The sequence below is a fragment of the Columba livia genome, chromosome 1, assembly GCF_036013475.1.
Source record: "Columba livia isolate bColLiv1 breed racing homer chromosome 1, bColLiv1.pat.W.v2, whole genome shotgun sequence".
Taxonomy (NCBI): Eukaryota; Metazoa; Chordata; class Aves; order Columbiformes; family Columbidae; genus Columba; species Columba livia.
The window spans coordinates 62567828-62583662 of record NC_088602.1 but is presented as its reverse complement, the minus strand read 5'-3'; the positions used below and the strand labels follow the sequence as shown (position 1 = coordinate 62583662).

At 40.6% G+C, this 15835-nt stretch overlaps 1 protein-coding gene across 4 annotated transcripts in view; it reads right to left on the bottom strand.

The window, feature by feature from the left end:
* Positions 1–15835, bottom strand: part of COL4A2 (collagen type IV alpha 2 chain) — a 151533-nt gene that overhangs the window by 64885 nt on the left and 70813 nt on the right. The window lies entirely within an intron of this gene.

The window sequence follows — 15835 nt, the reverse complement described above, 5'->3', positions numbered from 1 at the left end:
AGATCCTAAAATTCAGGAAGTTCAACACAGATGTTTTCTGTCAGTAGGCGTTGGAAGCACCAATAGTAACATCTGTTCACTTTTCATATTTGTGAGAACATTTTTTTTCTGTCCAAAACCCATTCACTGTTGAAATTTCCAAATTGTGCAACTGGCCAAAATGTTAAGCTCATTAGGCAACATGAGTTTAAGAGTATGTGAAAACTAAAACTCCTGCAGGAGTTCAGTCTATCATATGCCAGTTTTTTTCCATTCTGTGCTCCTCTTCTGTTTAAACAAAAGCATAACTATTTTTGTGGTGGGAACAACTATCAAAACTGACTTGATCATGTAAGTACAAGTCACTACCAGCTGTTTTAACCATAGAAAGAATTTCATTATGCTACAAAGGCTGTGACTTTTTTAATAAGTTGTGTGCTGGGATACCCTCTCCACATGAGAGCCCAGAATACACGCTCTAGCAGCATGTACGAGGGACTCGGTGCAGACCCCAAACACCCTAACACTCCAGTCATGGGAATTTACAGTTTGGGACGGTCTCCGAGTTCCCGGCAAGGCCAGATGATTGGCTCTGAACCACCAGGAAGGATGGGGGGCTTTAAGGCAGATGTGTGCGGCAATACGAAGAATTATTGTTGATGCAGAATAAGAGACATTTTTTTTTCACCTAACACTTCTGGACAGATGGGTCTCAAGAGCAGCGGGGTGCTGTGAGATCATCTGAACAGAGTTTGCACAGTTGTTTTCTCTACATGGTTTGCTAAACTTGATGTTAGTATCAATGTGGATGCTTCAGAAATGTCAGCCCCTGGGACTCTGCTGAAGCAGACTCAACTCTGCTGTTGAGTCAGCTTACACTGACGCTAAATGAACCCTTATACCTTCCACTGGATGTGGCTTGTTAACATCACAAATATTCTAATGCAATCACTTTGACGGTCTTTAAACTGAGCCTGGCTTCATGTTGGGTTTGTCTCCAAAAATAACACTAAGTAATCTATCAGAAGTCTTGCCATCTTCAGGTAGTAAATAGGAATACTGAAAACCGTCAGCAATTCTCTTTTACATAATACAGTTAAGTTTTCTGTCTTTTGCACACACAGATTCAGAGAAGATTTTCCTAAGTTGACAGTACTAGATCAAGCTGAATGATCTAGGGAAGCTGAATGATCTGGGGCAAGTATTACAGCAACCAGTTACTTGGAGAAGTCTCTGTGATCCCACACAAGTTTGTTTGTTTATTTATTTTTTTAAAGCAGGAATAAGGAAAGTAAATATATTTTTCTTGGAATCCTGAAGGAAATAGTTCTATATAATCTACTTCAAAAAAATACTCTTTTGAACATAGCTTGTGATAACAGTCCTGAAGAGGGTCAAGAGTGGAGTATAAACTTGAACAGGAAGGTACAATTCTCTAGATCCATTACAGACGATCTAGTTTTTCTGTTATACTCAGTTTGAGGTAGCAATAATGGGGGCCAAGAGTGCCCACACATCTTCTGCAGATTCCAGAATCTCATCACTCATGGGAAATGATGCTCTGGAGAACATCAGCAACAGACAGTTCCACAGCTGTTCAAGGAGAAAGCCGACATTTATCATTTCAAATGTTGATTTCAAAAGCTACTGGGAAGATTTTAACCATTTATTGTAGGCAGTGTGGGCTATGCATCTGCTTCAGCAGAGGACTGGGATGAGAATCAGAGCAAATAATTCTGTTTGATGCTTTACTCCTTTTCATTCTGCAGGTACTGAGGGAGTGAAGGTACTATTAATATTAAATTGTAACAGCAAGTTGCTTTTACTTGAAGGACATGCCATTAGTTTGGCATGGCCCCAAAGAAAATCAAGGTTGATCTCTAACTGATAGTAAATGCAGGTAACATGGAGGAAAAGAGAAGACTTCCAGACAAGGAGAAATAGCAAAAGGAGCCTTCATGTTCTATGGGAATACCGGAGAGATTGCTAAAGAATTTGTCATGACTATTCACCTGGGTCCCATCACCAGGGACTGGTTTCAGGCTTCATCTTGAGAAAAGCATCTTCAGTATTTCAGGTTCTGATCCTGGGCTGCCTCCAAGCTTTGTTAAATTAGTGCCTTCTTGGCTAAAACATGCTCTGCTTATAGTATGTGTCAAAGAATTCAGTGCTGCGCAGTCATGTGCTCTCCTCATGAACTTGTGATACTGTACTTGCAGAGATGCTTCCACCAGTCTAATGGGAGAGGCTGCATTTATCGACAGGAAAATTTGAATTGCTGGTGATGAAGGGTCAGAATGGTGCAGTTCACAGGTTAACCATGACCCTGAACCTCTGCTAGGATGCCTCTCCTGCTTCACCTTGTCTGCTACAGACAAGGATGAAAGGAAGCAAGAGATAAATTTGAAGCGACTCCTCCTTTCCAAAAATCACTAATGCTGAAACATCTGTATCCTGGATTTACAGAGCCTGAATCCTGAAATGACCTCAACGGCCACAGGGAGCGTCAGTCTTCTGTACTTTTTACAGAGAGAGTAACAAATGCAATCTACATTCACACGGCTCCTCTGAGTTTTTGACCTCCCTCTTCCCTTTCTCCATAAAAAAATGTTTCAACTTTAATTTTCTTACCTCTTCTTCACCTGAGAGAGCTTATGGCTTTTACCTAGCTCCCAAGGAAAGCAAATTTATCTTTATTGCAAATTTTTTTTTGTGAAGAGGCAAGGGGCATGCATTATATGAAAGCAAACAAACTGACCAATATCATTATTGAGTGCTACAGTGCTCAATACAGACTGTGAAAATGTGAATGGCTAAAGGAGTCACTGCAGCCTAGAGATTGGTAAACCTCAAATTACCTGGACAATAACCAAAACTGACCAAAGAATACCTGCTCTAGCTGACCCTGCTTTAGCAGGAAGGGTTGGACTAGACGACCTTAGAGTGTCTCTTCTAACCTCAACCATTCTGCGATTCAATGAAATACGGCAATACTCCTGACGTTCAAAATCCTCCTTAAGATCCTACAGTTTATCTGTTTGCCCTATCTACTGCTCTCTTTTTCCTCTCGGTGATGTCTGTAGAATATTTCTGTGTCTGTTTATGTATTTATTCTCCCTTCGTTTTGCTGTCTCCAGATTTCTGTGTACCTAACACAAGCCATGAAGCACTCTAGTTTCCCTTAAACAGATAAGGGGAGGGAGTCACTGACATGAGGTGGTGTACTTCCTTACAGGTAAACACTGATAACTAATAAGAACTATTCAGGTAAAAAAGCAAATATGTTAGTTTATAGCTCTTTGCCTGTGGATACAACAGCTGCGTGCTTGTTGCAGCCATATTTGTGTACGTGTGAGGTCTCCCGTATCTTTACAGTCTAGATGGGTGCAATATTTATGAGAAAAGCTAGGCCTCTGGTTCTGCAACACTTCAATAATCCCAGCTAAAAACCTCACCAGACCTGTCACTCTACCAGCTCTATTGCTTTATGCAGAACTTGCAGTTCTGAACTAGATTGCAGAAGTTTCTGCTGGTAAGTTACTTGTTTCCACAGCAAGCACTTCTGAGGAAAAAAGATTAGTTTTTTTCTGAACGCTGACCGATATTTCATGACTTTCTGGCATGAGAAATAACTGAAAGTGCATCCAGAAGGAGCGATTTGAAGAGTCACAGAAAGAAATATGTAGAGAAATTCAGCGTCCTCTGAATATTTTTGAGTTAGGGCCATACTTCTCTTCCTACTCCCCCTGTCAGCTTCAAACAAATAAAAAACCCACATCAGACTTTGGAACAGATAGATTACAAAAAGAAAACAATATAAATGCATTTGCCTTAATAAGGCTGAAAGAATTTTCAAGGGATATGTTTGCAGTTGCAAGCACTGTATTAAGAATCAATGAAAGCTTATTTCTAGTTATGCCAGTTGGGTTAATGCAACATTAGTTCCATGAATATTAACCCAACTGCAATGAGGAAAACCAGAACTCTGCCTATTCGCATATTCTTGTTATTCTTGCTGACTCTTGATGATTTTACCTATCTATTTTCTAACAGATAATTTAGAAGATGGAACTAATTCTACAAGAATACAGTTTAGTAACTCCATTGTGATTACTTGAGTCAGGAAGAATTTTAATGAAGCATCACAGAGAAAGCATTTGCATTATTAAATATGATAGACTGTGGACAGAAAAAATGATAGAACTATTTCCTTTCAGCATTCAATGAAAGTATTTTATTCTGAATAGAAATACAGTTTACTATAATTTCCAGTTTATTTTGGTTATTTATAAAGGCCCATCTAGACACTGAGATATGAATGTCTTAGATTTCAAATTATCACAGAAATTCAAACAATTGTATTTATTTTATGCAAAGTAGTTACAAGATTTCTGCAGAAGCCCCTCCTAAACAGAACTTTCTCCAACAAATTCAGATCTTAATATGCAGAAAATCTGAACAAAAAAAGTGAAATGTTTTTTGAAAATGAAGGAAAAATGTTAAGGAAAGTAGATGGAAATATATTTCAAGATCTAGCAAAAGATTAGACATAACAGACTGCTTTTTAGCTGTTCAACTAAGTAACTTGCTACTTCATTCAAGTCGTATCTTGGAGAACTGATGGTCTCAATGTCCAATCAAGTATCTAATCCTTGACAGTAGGAAGCAGCAATGAGTTGAGAAAGAAGCTAATTGATGACAGGGCACAACATCCTCCATCGCGCTGAGAACATCGCTGCCCTAGAGCGCTGCTGACAACATAAACAGTAAAAACGAATAGTTGAAAGTAAAAAATAAACAGCTGAAAGTAGTTGGATTAAACTAAGAAATGGCAGGGAAAAGTGACGGGAAGGGTGAGGAAGACCCTGGAGGAAGGGCAGGCCCTGCCAGCCTGGGGAAGCTGGTATCTCAGGGAGCATTTCTACTGTCTGCACGGCTTACTCTTGGTATTATCTTCTTAGTGGGAAACACCCACTACTCTCTTTCTCTCTCTGTACAGCCAGTGGTTATTATGAAAGGGAATAAACAAACCTCACCAACCCTCCAGCTGGTCTGATGCAAAGAATTTAGAAGTCATGGCCAGAACATGGGTGCTTGAAGCCTCCTCAGCTCCCACAAGCTAGGACCAGTGACTCCCTCCTTCAAACGCTATTACTGCAAGGCTGTTAGTTTAACTGTTTTTTTTTCTAGTCTTTTCTGATCTGTGCTATTTATAAAGCACATAGAATCATCTTGGTTGGAAAAGACTCTCAAGATCATCAAGTCCAACTGTTGACGTAACACTGGCACTAAACCACATCCCTAAGAACCTCATCTACCCATCTTTTAAACACCTCCAGGGATGGTGACTCCACCATGTCCCTGGGCAGCCTGTTCCAGCACCTGATAACCCTTCCCATGAAGAAAACCCTGCATTGCTTTCCTTCATTTATAAGATACAGCTATCAACTGATATGTTTTTAAGGAATACAGCTTTCAACTTAGAAAGATAAATGGACTCTAATCCTACCTGGATAGTATGCAGGAATCACTTAGTTCTCTGCAGATGAACAAATTCGTAATATTAAGGAACCAGAAGTTGTTTTAGGAAAAAAAAGAAAAACAAACTGGGACATGAGTTGCTCTATGAAGTCATGCCAAGGGACATCAGCATTTCTAAAGCCTTAGCAGCCACATGTCAGCCATTAAATTAAAACTGGTAAGAGACAGACTTGATGCCAGAACACAACGCTGTTGAAGCGCACACCTCCATCTCCCACAATGACAATGCTGCCTTCAGCAATCGAAAAATACAGGATTCTCATGGAGTGTTCACAGGATAAAATAGGGAACCTACTGGAAACAAAAATAAGTATATATAGCCTTTTTGCTTTGCTTTTGCTTTCATTTTTTTTTCTTCTGCACTCTTTCTAGACTAGCCGTAGCCAAACAGTAGCTAAACTGTAACTATTCTATTACAGAACAAATTAGTATAAAATGTACTTTTAACTTCATGTTTGCCTGATATTAAAGAGTGATTGTAGGATGAACAGGCAAAACTACAGCCTTCTCGTTCCTCAGTTTGTAAGTGTGGGCAGATACTGATGGTGGCTTGAGGCTGGTCTGCACTGAGCTAACAGCATTATCGCTCCTATGCACTGAACTAAAGATGGGAAGCATCCACTGAGGAAAACACTTCCCTACGGACAATCATGGATTCATAGAATAGTTTGTGTTGGAAGAGACCTTCAAAGGTCATCTAGTCCAACTCCCTGCAATGAGCAGGGACATCTGCAAGTAGATCAGGTTGCTCAGAGCCCCATCCAGCCTGGCCTGGAATGTCTCCAGGGATGGGGCATCTACCACCTCTCTGGGCAACCTGGGACAGTGTTTCACCACCCTCAGTGTAAAAAATTCCTCCCTCATGTCCAGCCTGAATCTCCCCTCCTTTAGTTTAAAACCATTACCCCTTGCCTTAACGCAACAGGCCCTGCTAAAAAGTCAATGCCCAGCCGCTCCTCACGCTCACCTCTCTGAAGTCCACAGTGTGTCCTCTTCCACCCTTTGCAGAAACCTGTGTGGGTATCACAGTCTCTATCTCACCTCAACAGAACTGCAGATCTCAGACAAACCCTTCTGCACTGGGGTGAATTTCTGTCAGTTTGGCATTTGCTAATTATTTCTATTAGACTACTTTAATCAGGACAAGCACCAGCAGCAATCCTTCAACACAGAGATAAACAGGACTTCTTTTATTTATGGAGAAAACTAAGGAAGAGGCTTGGAAGAGCATTTCAGAAGACAGTTTTTGTGCAGCTGTTAACAATGTCATAGAAGAAATGCAAAAGATGTGTGTTGAGATAATAATACACAGTGACAAAAATGTAAACACGAAAAGCCAGGCAGTGACTTAGTTTAAGCCTTGTTCAGTCACGTGCTAGCTAAAGCATAATTAAGAAAACATCCAGAAATTAAAAACAACTGAAGCCACACAGTTGCCCTGTAGTCCAGGAAGCCACTGGCTAAACCTCACTGCCCTGCTACTTTGGCCTAAATATGAGTATGAGTTACTTCTGTTTAAATTAAGCCCAGGCTAATTTCTTGGCTGAAGCCCATCAGTTCCTTTTGGGGATAGATGGAGACTGTGCAGAGTGGCTGCTCTCCTTGCTGTCCTTCCTAAGGACCATGAGAACCCAACAGGAGGGTCAAACTCTAAAAAAGAGACCAGTGATTTTTGGTAGTGCCTGTTTAACGGGACTGCTCAAATGAAGTTGTCCCAAACTGTTAGCTGCTTCTCACAGCATCTGCCATAAATGTTTCTTCAGCTTTCTTCAGGAGACAGAAACGAGGCATACAACAGAGCTATCTCCATGCTACCTTCTTCTGAGTGGATTTCCTTTTGGAAGGGTGGAGGGAAGGGGTGAACATAAGTGATCTTCCTCTGTAGATCTACCTCTGTTGATCTGCCTTGCCTAAGGGACTCTTTGGTGCCACCCTGCACTGTCAGATCTTTCTACCATTGGTCTTTATATGGACTGAGAGGAATAGGTTAGCACCCAGTACTTGTACCCCTACAATTCTGGTCAGTGCTGCTCATCTTCCTTGAGTAAAGACAACTTTCTATCTCCATGCTGTTGATCTGCAATAGGTTCTACAAACATCAAAAAATAAATAGCTCATGTGCAGTACTCAGTTTTCTTCAAAAAGTCACGTAAAATTCATGTAACAATTGGAGAGAGCCATTTTAATCCCCTGCATGAAAACCATGACACCAAAGATGAACACAAATACTATGAAAAATGAATGTCCCAAAGCCACTTAGTATCACAAGCATGAAATACAGAGTTCCTTGTTTAAGTTCTCCTACACCATTCTAGCCAACTCCCTCCTCATTATCTTCACAGAAAGACCATTCATGATAAGTTGGTTTGATTAGTTCAAATAATTTTCCATTGCTGTTCACATGCTCTGTTCTTTCTTCTGCAAAACTGCTCACAAGCTGCAGTCACGTCAAAGAGTTTTTGACTCACTCTCATGAACTTGCTCCAAAATTTCTCTTTGTTGCTCAGTACCTAAAGCCACCAAAATAACCACCATAATGTTTGTATGTGGTGCCATTAATTAAATGTTTGGAGCTATAGCTGAGGAAATAAGGATTAGAACTTCTACTAGTAATTATAATCAGATGTCTGCAACAATCATTGTGGTTTTGCCTGCTCTTTCAGCTCTTGCTCAGACAGACTATCCACGACATGAGTGGGAAATTCCCGTGAGAAAAGATTCTGGAAATGAGGTCCAAATGGTGCAGCCTATTGGTTTGAATGGAGAAAATACGAGTTTTCTGTCAGTTTATTTTGATTATGGGGTAGCCAGAATAAACTGACAGTAAATGACATACCTTTCATCCTTGAAATGTATTAATTTTTGTAGTATTATATATTTTTAACATTTAAAAATTGTGGCTAACAAATTGACTGGCAACTGAAATACATGTACTAAACATTTTTATTCACATTTTATTGGTACACAATTTTCTGACACATTTCTAAGCAAATAGACTGTAAAACATATCTCTGGACAAATATCAATGTAGATGGATAAACAGTCTGAGAGAGGAGGTTTCCAAAAACTCTCAAGCTGTCCTGTAATATTAACAGGAATACAGTGTGCTCTCAGCAGCACTACTCTGAGCGAAATGTTATGCCCATGGATGGTAAAGCAATGAATAAGCTGCAGCTAGTCCTGGTCATGAAGCACTGTGTTTGAAGTCTGGACACGAATGCCAAAAAATCTGTACAATTAAGTGTTACTAGTTCCACAGATCCCAAGGAGGCCATATAAGAGCTTATCAGTCTTCTTGCTGTGAAAAACCAAAGTCAAACACAAGCTCAACCACTGCATACTTGCAGCTTTTCTGGATCTGCAGGGCTAAACAAAGCTGGGGACATAAAGCCACACAAGCCACCCATTCTTAAGGCCGTCCAAGGAGAGTTTAGTGCTGGACTTAAGCAGCCTCAAACCCAGAGATGTTCAGGATTAGTGTGCTGAATGTTTTCTTATCAGAAAACACCAATCTGTCAGAAAGGATTCTTGAATTCTTTGAATGAATTGGCTTAGAAGACACTGGAGGGAGGGAGGAAATGAGACAGAATTCCCAATTCCAAAATGTGAATTTCGGTCAAAACTAGAGAAGGTGCAAAGTCTTGTGCTAATGAATGGCTACAGCCATTCCTGGGGATGTGGGAAGCTCAGGTTCAAGTATAGAGCACAGCTATATTGCTATGTCTGTATTTCTTTTTCTAGATGTGGTTTTCCATCTCAGTCCTTTAAAAAAAAATAAAAATAAAGAAAAAAATTTTCTCAGTTTTACCTTATTTAGAAATAAAATATCACAAGTCTTGAAAATATTGCAGGTCAGCAAAATCAGCTCTTAACAGTTGTTCTGCCAAGAGCAGTCTCCTTGCTTTTATGCTGGAGAACAGCATGTTTGGATCTTGCTGTCTCCTGCCTTTTCCACCTGCTATGCTGTGAATGGAGTCAATGTCACCAGGCTGGCTCTCCTGGCCTTATTCCAGCCTAAGCTTTCCTCATGTTCGAGGGAATCTCTTCAGCTGCTTCTGCACAGCAGCTTTAATTTCCCTTTCTTCTGCTGCAGTTTTCCAAAAGGGGACTGAGCAGAAATTTAGTCTTCCTTATTTTTCATCTCTTTCCCAACAGTGTAGCTTCTGACTAATATGGCTTGAGAACTAAAGTGAACGCAGGAACAGCTTGCACACTCATAATAAATGGGCTTTTATTGTTATTTAGCTTTTATTCTGCACGTGAACTGAAATGTGAGTGTACATGCTGCAAATCAGAACTCAGATTTAGATTTATTTTTTTTTTTTTTCTGAAAGAATTAGTGACAAAGGAAAGGGTATTCCAAAGGTAATATAGACTGAATATAGTGCTGGAATAGGACGTTCACTGGCTTGCAGCAGTAGATGCAGAAAAGGTTCCCACTGCAGAGAGAGATTGATGGTGGAAGTCTGTTAGAATAAGTTTCCCTCTGGGTCAACTTCTGGCTATTTACAGTTTCTTTATGTTAAAATCTATGATTTATAGATGTCTCTGCCTTTCACTGTAAGATTCCCTTTATTTGTGATTATTTTAGCTTTCAGTACACAGCCATCACTACTATTTAAACAGCAAGCATGTTGCAATAAACTCTATTGCCTTGTCATCTCTGATTAACTCCACTGAGTTCAATTACACCACTCCAGTACTAGACCAGTGCAGCTGAACTGGGAGCAAGTTTGGGTCTAACATCTAACAGATGTGCGATGGGAAAATTTCCAATGTCTCTCCTTTTTTTCTTAGAAAGCAGTTTAGAGGAAAAGCTAGTTTAACTCTGGTTTCTCATAGCTCAGAATCTCTCACAGTAACAAGCTTTAGGAATAACACCGGAATGAAAGAAACCACAGTAATACAACAAGAGCGAATAACAGCTCTGCTTAAAATACAAACTATTTCACATGCTTATTTCTATCCGTATTATATAGAATACTTCCGCTGAAGGCATTCCAAGAATGTGCCATTTACCATTAAATCAATGAAGTCAAAGAGCATGGGAATGTGCTCTGAGATCCCAGAAGAATCCATCCAGATTGTGCTATCAACAACCTGCAATGTAGTGCAAGGTTGAGACCAAGCCTGCTACTTTGTCCAAAAGCTGGGTGATTATTTTTTGAAAGCCTCAAATGCATGCATTTGTGACTGTTAGTCTCAAGAAAGTTAAGCAAAGTTGGGAAACAATGCTTTCTTGATGAACATATTTTCTCATAATCTATATGCAAATGTTTGTTGCTAACTGTGTGTGAGCTGTTCTGAAAACAAGCCCCTAAAAATAAGTGATGGAAGCTGACTCAAATACATGGCAGAAGCAGGAATTTTGCTGAGTTATTACATGCTCAGCTTTTTCACCCCATGCCTCTTCTAATGTTAGGACCCCAGCTCCTGAGATAAATATGATTCTTGTATAAACACATTCTTTCCAACAACATTCATCTGGCTCTTTGCGTCTAAGAGAGTATGAAACGTTACAGAGCTCTCAGCACTTCATTCTCTCTCTCATTCAGCAAGTAAAAATAAATCTTTGCTTTTACTGTTGGTATATAATATGCAGTGCCAGGAGCTGCAAAATCCTTCCCTTTTCTAGTAGTGTCTAGCGCACTCAAGAACTCGTCCTTAGCCACAGACGTGAAGAAATGTTAAACAAAGTTGCTACTGCATAATCATCTCCTCCTACATGAGCTCTAGCGATAGGTTTAATATTCAGCTACACTTGAAGAATATGCTTGTTTGAGATTGATGTGGCATCACAGCCCGACTGCTTGCGTAGTTTTATTTAGAGTGGCGTCAGCATCCCTGCAGAGCGATCCAGCTAGGCTATTCAAAACACATCTCAACAAGGCAAGAAATCAGATATTTCACATTGAATGCTCTGGAATTTTCACAGAGGAGTGGGGAGGTCTTGATTGCTATTAGTCTTCAAAAGAGGTCCCTATATATTCAGGACAGAATTCAGGTCCTCCTTTTCAGTTTGGGCTACACATAAAGAGAAGGACCCAGCACAGCTTCCTAGCTCCTAGATCCAGATGCTTATTCCACCCATTTCTTTCCTGTACATCAGGATGAGACACAGGTGCTCCTTGCCCTTCCTCTGCTCTACTGGAAGAGCACGATGCTCATGAAGATGGAGGAATACAGGTTGCAAGGGCACTGGCACTGCAGGGCTGGCTGCAAGAGGACCTTCAGTGCACTTCAACTGAGACACCACTCAAAGGGAATAGCTGGTACCAAACAGCTGCACAGAGATAACAAGCAGAAATTAAGAACACTATCATGATTTCATAGCTAAGATACCTCATTAACACTCTGCAGACCTGACCAGTTTAATTCTCCATTCCATCATGGTTTCTATTAACACTGGCAAAGCTCTTACAGGGGCAACTCCTTTCTTCAAGTCTCTGTTGCTTCAATAGACAGCATCTTCTACAGTGGCAAAACTGTACCTTTTTCTCATTATTTGTATCACTTTAGTGAGTAAAGCCCTCTTTTCATATTAGGACCAAATTTCTGTGTGAATAATAGTGGCAGTAGAACAGCTATAATTCAGTCTGCTGTACTAATTTGGAAGTGTTCATTAAATAAGTCCATGTTATTTCATATTACAAAGAGAGCTTCACTAAAATAATTTGCATGAATCTTCCTCGCAGTAAACTCATATGAATTGCGCAAGTGATTTGTTCAGTAAAAGCATGAGTAAGCAGTCTTGCACACACACACACAAACACACGTCCTCATGAACATAGAAACCTCTTCATGCCAAGCATGCTGGTCTCCATTTTTGTGGAGGAGGGGAACCACGGTTCTTTCACATTTGCTCACCATCCTTATTGTGTGCCTGCTGACCTCAACTCTCTGGAGGACCACCTCCGGGGAGAGCAATGTGATATGGGCAGCTTTCTATATTTAGATCTGAGAACAACTGAGAAGTCCAACGTTGGCTGCACTGAGCAGCTTTTCCGTCTATTGCCATGTCTACAGCAGCCTTGGAAATTCATGCCCTGCATAGCAAAGGGCCATGTTTCTTTATCAACTACGAGTTGGCTTATACTCCATTGGCATTTGGAGAGCACATCAGTAATACTGAGCCAAGAGAGTGTACAGATGAAAACCAGAACCTGATCCGCCAAAGCATCCTTTTCAGAGTTACATTGCTCCAACTGTAACACAGCGCTTCACTTATAAAACCAAGGCTGTTTTTTTCCCTTCAGTAAGGCTAGTGTACTTTTATGGCTGAATTCTCCATCAGTGTATGCTTTTGACACAGGGAACTAAAAAAAAGTCCTTTCCTGTTTCTTTGTCTGTGTATAACGACATGTGCCAAAAGGAAGTATGTTTGGACACTATTATGCAGCTTGCTGAGAAAGTATCTTAAACGTGAGGTTTCTTCTTTCCTTCTAGCCATTATGATTCCTTATCTCAAGCATTCAAACAATTTGCTAATGAGTCTCTCTTCTGGGGTTTTTTTGTGCCTTTTTTTTTGTTTTACTAAATATTTGCTATGAAAATAATAACTTGTGGACATGAACACTTCTGTCCATTTTTTAATATTGAAAGGTCCTATTTTTATTGAGTAGGAATGCTAATATATCTCTGGGAATATCCTTGTAGAAAGCAGGCTGTATTTTGTTGTGAGGTTGTCTGAAAAGCTGGAGAAATAAAAAGACTAAGTCTTTTTGTGACTAACTGCTACCAGGAGTTATTACTAAGGCCTCATCCATACTATTCAAATGAGTAGAAAATAAACCTCCATCTATTTTATGTTATATAAGATACATCAGGCATAGAGGCTTCAATTATTTTACACTGAGAAAAAAAAATCCATTTACCTGTTATCTTTTGCTCTAGACCTAAGGAAAAACTAAACGTATTCAAACATGCTTGTCCATATGTTAACATATTTAGGAAACTTTTTACACATATCAGGTGCACAGGTTTGCCAACGTAACTAGAAGCGCGACCTTTATTGGGAAGAAGAACTTTTGACCAAGACTCGTGCAGCATTTTGCTCTAGCTGGCGCCACCACTGCTCTGCTACTGCAGAGCCGAAATTCACAACTAAAACATGGAGATGGAGTGGTTGTTTCTTTTTTAAAAAGGTAGATATTATCAAAACTAACTTCTAAAATCTCCAGACAGAAACATCTTTCCATCTGCTGCTATAGTTTCTTTATCCTGAAATTGTTCTGTGGAATTTCCTGTTTACTCTCAATCTCCTAATTTATAGATCATGTCCTTTAACACCAATGGAAGAGTTTATGTAATTCCCATTCACTGAATTCCTTCATTGTGCTCTTTTAGAACAAACTGGATTATTATCTTAATGTGTGTTAATTTGAAGAGGTTTAGCAATTCTTTGTAATGAATATTTCTACAAACTTCAATTTAATTGCAAATTTGAGCTTCTAACTGACAATTGCCTAATTAAAAAAGAAAATTAAACTGCTGGAGTAAAATCTACAGTGTATCTTACAGAGTAACACTACCATTAGTTTTGAATTTCCTCATTTTGTTGGTGCTTCCAGTGTGAACTAGTTCTATCTGAAACACCAACAAAATATAACATTGATTCGGTTACCTGCTTAAGAAATCCTTCTCCTCATCACTTTTATTTCTGATGTCTTGAGTGTAGGACAAGCCTGGAGCAGATCCTCCAGTGTGACAGCTGGGAGAGCTATAGGTGACCAACTCAGAAGGGAGAAGTTTGCTAATACTTGCGTAAGGAACTTTCCTTTCACAGAGTCAGTAGGACAGGCAGCCTTTCTGTGGGGCAAACCGTGGGGCTCATCCCTGGCTATACAGAAGCTTCTTGAGCAGCTGAGACTGAGATCCAGCTCTTCTAGCCCCCTCCCTTTTCCTCCAGCCACACTTCCTTTACAGAAAGGTCTCTATAGCAAAGGACAGGCACAGAATTCCAGCCTGTGCTGTCCTTCCTCGGCAGTATTTAAGGAGGAGGATGGATGAGTCACTTTTTCCATCGCACAGAAGCACGCACTTCCATCCTCAGCCCATCCAGAGCCGGCAGCCTTCCTGAAGCCTGGGAAAATGGAAGAAGAGACCCCTGGATCCCGGTGCACACCGCTGTTCCTCTCTCTCGTCACCCAGGAAGCCTCATAAAACCCACTCCTAAAACAGCTTTGGAAAACGGTGATTCAATTTATTTACTAAAATAAGATTTGTATCTCTAAGTCCTCACTGCATTTTTAAGTGGTTTCTTGAATTTCTTCCAAAGGTTGACTTGGGAACCAAATTCATTTTAGCTTAGCAGAAATGGCTTTTAATCAAGTATGTAACAAGCAATTTGCTGCTGACTGGCCAAACTCATGACATGGTTAAATAATCCTTGTGCCCCTTCACCTTGACTCCTCTGCCTTGTCTCCTGAAGCAACGTGGTAGGAAAAACCCCCTCATTCCCTCACGGATGCCATCGAGAGAGGGCTGGGTGCTCAGTGCCCATGGCAAGAACGGCTGAGATGGCACTGAGCCGTCTATTTCAACAGCACGCTGGCTGCCCACCCCATTGCCTAACCTGGCCTTCAGACAAACAAAACACTACACTGACAAGACCCCAATTCCCTGTTTCCACCAACTTTATTCAAACAGGCAGGGGAACATAAACACACCAACTTCTGCTCCATGACAGTTTGTCAAGGATCATGTCCACTGCATTTACACAGAAAGGACTTAACGTTATCTTCCCCTTGTGCAACCCTGAGCCCTGGTGTGTCTCAACCACTTTCCTCTACTATCCAGCTCACTGTTTCCTCCTGCTCCCCACTGCTCATCTCCTCTTCTGGTCTTAGTCCCAGCCATCTGCTGTCAGTTGCTAGATGAATCACATCCACAATATTCCTCCTTCTGTCTCCTTCGCCGTCCACTCCCACACCCTCCCAAAATCTCTTTGCCAAATAGCCACTTGGCAAGGAGAGCATCTTTGGGTTCATCAGGTGCACATTCCTGGAAAGAAAAGCACCATCTATAAGACAAGGGTGGGGTTGGCATAGAGATAGCCAGGAAGAAACAGAAAAACAAACAGGCAATGAAAGCAAGGTAGGAAAGCACTACACAGACTTCAGAGATTCCTTGCCGGGTAGCACGGATGGCCAACTTGGTTCTGGTGAACCTTAGAGTGAATAGAACACCCCATCTTACCTCTACTCTAATCCAGTCTTAAAAGAGAGGAAGAAAGAAAATGACAATGAGAAGAAAGTGGCTGGAATACTTCGATAATTTTTTTTATGGGCTGTGAGATGCTCTAAAATCCGTCACT